This window comes from Cnephaeus nilssonii (assembly GCF_951640355.1).
Source record: "Cnephaeus nilssonii genome assembly, chromosome: 3".
Classification (NCBI taxonomy): domain Eukaryota; kingdom Metazoa; phylum Chordata; class Mammalia; order Chiroptera; family Vespertilionidae; genus Cnephaeus; species Cnephaeus nilssonii.
Window position 1 is genome coordinate 68,045,738 of NC_137074.1, and position 5,293 is coordinate 68,051,030.

Genomic DNA, 5,293 nt, shown 5'->3' on the forward strand with positions numbered 1-5,293 from the left:
ATTTTATAAAATTTTACTAATTTTTATTTTAAAATAATTATATTGTGTTACATATTTAAGAGAAAGTAAATTGTGCATTAATTTTTGGAAAGCATAAATTGTTTATATGTAGTTACTCTCGTCAAATTACATATTAGCCTAAAGTAATATTCTTAAATTTTATATATTAAAACAATAATAGAAATGGTCGTTTCTGCAAATTATCCAAGAACCTTATCAGTTTTCCCAATAGATCCACCTAATCCTTTGACATTTAAGTCATTCTTTTTGAAATATCAATCAGATCATTGTTCTTTTACTTTATTTTAAACTAGTTTAATTTTGTCACTCCAAAAGACATTCCAGTGCTCTGTGCTCTGGTTCAGATTGACTGCATTTGACACCTAACCAGCTCATTCACCTTTGAGCTAACTTACAGAAACAAATTACTAACCTCTGTGCAAATTCTTTTCTCCATCTGAAAATGGGGATAGCCAAAGTACCTCCTTAATAGGTTTTTGTGAGGATTAAATAGGTACAGATCTCAGAATAGTGCCTACTATTACACAATAAGTGTTCAATAACTTGTGAACTGCTATCATAATCTTTATTTGATAAAATTTTGTCTGAGATGTCAGAATACTTTCCTTGAACTTCCTAAAACCATGCATCAGTTGTAAATTTTACAGTTTAAGTTTGACATTGACTTACGTTTTTAATAATTTTGGATAATCAAAGTAGGTAGATAAATGATAGATGATAAGGTATGTGTGTATGAAAATTAGCAAGACACATTAAAATTCTACAAATTAATTGGTGTAATTGGGATAGGATAAATGTTATGTTAAACTAAGAGGGATGTCTGAGTGGAGACTAATTAAATAAGTGGTGGTTTAATTACGAATATTTTTTATATTATGACATTTCTCTAATAGATTTATGGAAAAGAGAATCACAGCTACATAATATAAGAAAGAAGTGGTGGAAGAGGGGGATTCTGGCCCAAAGTTGAATTCTAAAAGTTTTAAAATTACTAATTTATTTTCTCTTAGTTGTACTTTGAAAATGACTATTCTAGTAAAAGTGTTTTCCTATTTTGAAATTTGGAAGGCAGTGGGAGGGTGGGTGAGTAGGAAGAGATCAATCAAGGAACTTGTATGCATATATGCATAACCCATGGACACAGACAATAGGGTGGGTGATGAAGGCCTGGGGAAGGGGCTAGAGGGTGGCAGGGGGGGTGGAGGCAGGCTAGAAGAGGTCAATGGGAGAAAAAAGGGGACATTTGTAATACCTTCAATAATAAAGGTTAAAACAAAAAGATTGTAAAACATCATATATTCAGATAAATTGGGTTTTAAATACTATTATGAAAGTTGTTGAAAACAGTAGAAAATATTTTGTAAGGAAACAACACATAATATTTTTTGAAGATCTCAGAGCTTCATTAATTTTTTAATCTAATTTACTATGTAAAGTTGGCATGAGGAAGAACTTAAGAGATACTTTTTCTAGTCCTCTTAGGATAGACACTAAAATCTTTAATGCGTCACACAAGGACACTCTTACCTCTCCATCCTCATTTCAGTCTGCATCCCGATATCCAGCAAAGCAGCCTTTTTAAATGTCCCTTGCAGACCCTGCTTTCTTGCCACACAGACTTTGCACGTGTTATTCCTTCCTTCTAGATCATGTTTTCTTCACTCTCATCCTTGCCTATTAAATTTTACTCATTCCTAAAATTTCAGTTAAATCATTATGTTTTCAGCGAAGTCTTTCCTGATCATCTATTTTTCAGTGCTCTCAGAAAACCAAGTTCCTTTCCTTCATGGAAACTCTTACTCATTACGTATTAGTGGTTAATTCATATTCATTAGCTACTATTGCTTGTTTACCCCCCAAAGATTCTAAACATCATAAAAGCATTGAGCACGTCTTTTTTGTTCCTGGCTTTAACTCAGAGCTTAGCAGAGTTCTGGCCACACAGTAGGTCCTCGATATATATTTATCACGTAAATAAAGAAAGGTGTTTTATGAAAAAGAAGTTAATGATTGGGCTTCTGTGGCCCAATGACATATTTAAATTTTATGCAGTTGTGTGTGAGTGTGTTTTAAGAGAAAGGAATCGATGGTTTCTGTTAAATTTGCACCAATGTTTTTAAAATAAAGAGAAATGCAAATTAAAACCACAATGAGATATCACCTCCACCTGTCAGAATGGTTGTCATCAATAAATCAACAAACAACAAAGATTGGGGAGCATGTGGAGAAAAAGGAACCCATATGCACTATTGGTGGGAATGCAGATTGGTGCAGCCACTGTGGAAAGCACTGTGGAGATACTTCTAAAAATTAAAAAAGGGCCCTAACCATTTTGGCTCAGTGGAGGGTCCCAGGTTCGATTCAGGTCAAGGGCATGCACCTTGGTTGCCGGCTCATCCCCAGTAAGGGGTGTACAGGAGGCAGCTGATCGATGTTTCTCTCTCATCGATGTTTCTAACTCTCTATCCCTCTCCCTTCCACTCTGTAAAAATCAATAAAATATATTTTTTTTTTAATTAAAAAAGAAACTGCCTTATGACCTAAGTAATTCCACTCCTGGGAATATATCCCAGAAACCTGAAACACTGATTGGAAAGGATATATGCACCATTATGATCATTATAGCACGTTTTACAATAGTCAAGATTTGGAAGCAGCCCAAGTGCCCAGTTGTAGACAAGTAGACAAAACAGATGTGGTACATTTACAAAATGGAATACTACTTGGCTATAAAAAAGAAGGAAATCTTACCTTTTATGACAGCATGGATGTCCCTGGAGATTATTATGCTAAATGAAATTTGCCAGTCAGAGAAAGACAAATACCACATGATTTCACTTATATATGGAATCTAATAAACAAAATAAACTAAAAAACAAAATAGAAACAGACTCATAGATACAGAGAACAGACTGACAGCTAGCTGTTATGGGGGAGAAGCATTGGGCAGGCTGGGTGAAAAAGGTGAAGGGATTAAGCAAAAGAAAACAAAAACTCGTAGACACATACAATGTTATGGTGATTACCAGAGGGAAAGGGGGTGGGGAGAGGTAGTAGAAGAGGGTAAATGGGAAATAAATGGTGACAGAAGGAGAAGACTTTGGGTGGTGAAGACACAATACAATATATAGATGATGTATTATAAAATTGTACACCTGAATTTTATTAACCTATGTCACCCCAATCTACACTAATAAAAGAGAAAGATGCTAATTGACCGTACCTCCACTATGCCCATAGCCAATCAGGAGTGATATGCAAATTAACCCAAAAAAAGATGGTGGTAAATTTGCATATGCAGGCAGGGCAGGCAGTGCCACACACCGCCCGCAGGGTCCAGGTCACCATTGGAGATCGGGCAGGTGGCACAGGCAGCACCTGACACTGCCCGTGGGGTCCAGGCTGGGATCGATCAGGGACCGGGGAGGCAGGGGTGGCCAGCGTCTCCTGGATCAGTGTTTACCCCCGGGCCACCTGCGGATACCAGTGGAAAAGGCCCAAGTTGAACATTTTAATGAAAATGGGATGCCTGTGCCCCACCACACAGCTCCCTGTCCCTGGCGAGGAGAGGGCAGTGGGCAGTTAGGAGGCACCAGGGCTCAGAAGGGACTGGGAGCAAGCTGCAGGCATGCTACCAGGAAGAGGTGCTGAACCATGAGGATGCTGAGGGCTGGCTGATGGAGGCACGCAAAGGTGCAGACGAGGCAGCTCTCGCTGGTGCTGAGCTCGAAAAGCTGCATCGACAGCCTGATGGACGAAATCGCCTTTCTGAAGAAGGTGCACGAAGAGGAGATCTCTGAGCTGCAGGCGCAGATCCAGTATGCTCAGCTCTCCGTGGAGATGGACGTGTTCTCCAAGTCTGACATCTCTGCTGTGCTCAAGGACATCCACGCCCAGTACGAGAAGCTGGCTGCCAAGAACATGCAGAATGCCGAAGAATGGTACAAGAGTTGCTCACCATGCTGACCAAGAGCAATGCCACGAACACCTACGCGGTGCGCGCTGCCAAGGACAAGGTGTCCTAGAGCCGCTGCCTGCTCAAGGCCAAGACCCTGGAGATCAAAGCAAGCCAGGGCTTGAACGAAGCGCTGGGAAAGCAGCTGCAAGAGCTGGAGGATAACAAGAACACCAACATTAGTGCTATGCAGGACACAATCAACAAATTAGAAAATGAGTTGAGAACTACAAAGAATGAAATGGCACGATATTTAAAAGTATACCAGGACCTCCTCAATGTGAAGAAGGCTTTGGACATTGACATTGCAGCTTACAGGAAACTCTTGGAAGGTGAGGAGACCCGACTCAGTTTCACCAGCATGGGAAGCATAGCCAGCGGCTACTCCCAGAGTTCCCAGGTCTTTAGTCAATCTGCCTTCAGTGGTTTACAGACCAGCTCCTACTTGATGTCCACTTGCTTCTTCCCTTCTTAATACACCAGCCACGTCCAGGAGGAGCAGATCAAGGTGGAGGAGACCATTGAGGCTGCAAAAGCCGAGGAAGCAAAGGATGAGCCCCCTTCTGAAGGAGAAGCTGAAGAAAAGAAGGAAAAGGAAGTGGCTGAGGAAGAGGAAGGAGAGGAAGAGGAAGAAGGTGCCAAGGAAGAATCTGAGGACCCAAAGGAGAAAGAAGAAGGAGGTGAAGGTGAAGGAGAAGATGCCCAAGAAGCTGAGGACGAGAAGAAAGATGAAGGTGCTGGGGAGGAGCAAGCAACCAAGAAGAAAGATTGAGCCCCCCTTTCCTTAATTATTTCAGGAATAATCCTCCGGAAACCAGGTCAACCCTGTCACCAACCAAGCAGTTGAGTTCCCGATACTATATGAATTAAGAAGTCAACATATATAGCATTCTGAGGTGACTCAGGTTGGACATTAAATGTTGTGCTATGACTTTTCTCCTTATGCAGAGTATCTGTTTGCTTGAAGAGTGGCTTCCTGGCTTGCTGCCAGCCTGTGCATGGTCCACGCTTATGAGTTCAGGATCTATGACAATGTGAATAATTCAGATGTTTACAATAAAAACACATGAATACATGAATTCACTAATGTTAATGTTAAACTTCATGGAAAAAATAGTCCTTTGAATCTTTAGTGGTTAGAAATTAAAGACCTCAAACATGTGCAATAAACAGTAAATAAAGTTACACTGAATGACAAAAAAATACATTAGGGGCCAGGAAACATTCAAAGAACTGGGGAACCATTCCCAAATCAGAAAGGGAAGTCACAGGGTGTATATTATTGCTACGAATACAGTATATCCTACTACTTACAAC

At 40.2% G+C, this 5,293-nt stretch overlaps 1 pseudogene across 1 annotated transcript; it reads left to right on the forward strand.

Annotated features, from left to right (window-relative positions):
- Window positions 1-735: 735 nt before the first annotated feature.
- Window positions 736-4,748, forward strand: LOC307096711 (neurofilament light polypeptide-like; annotated as a pseudogene). Its single transcript has 2 exons — window positions 736-743; window positions 3,569-4,748. The product of its transcript is annotated as a neurofilament light polypeptide-like (transcript).
- The last annotated feature ends 545 nt before the right edge of the window (window positions 4,749-5,293 follow it).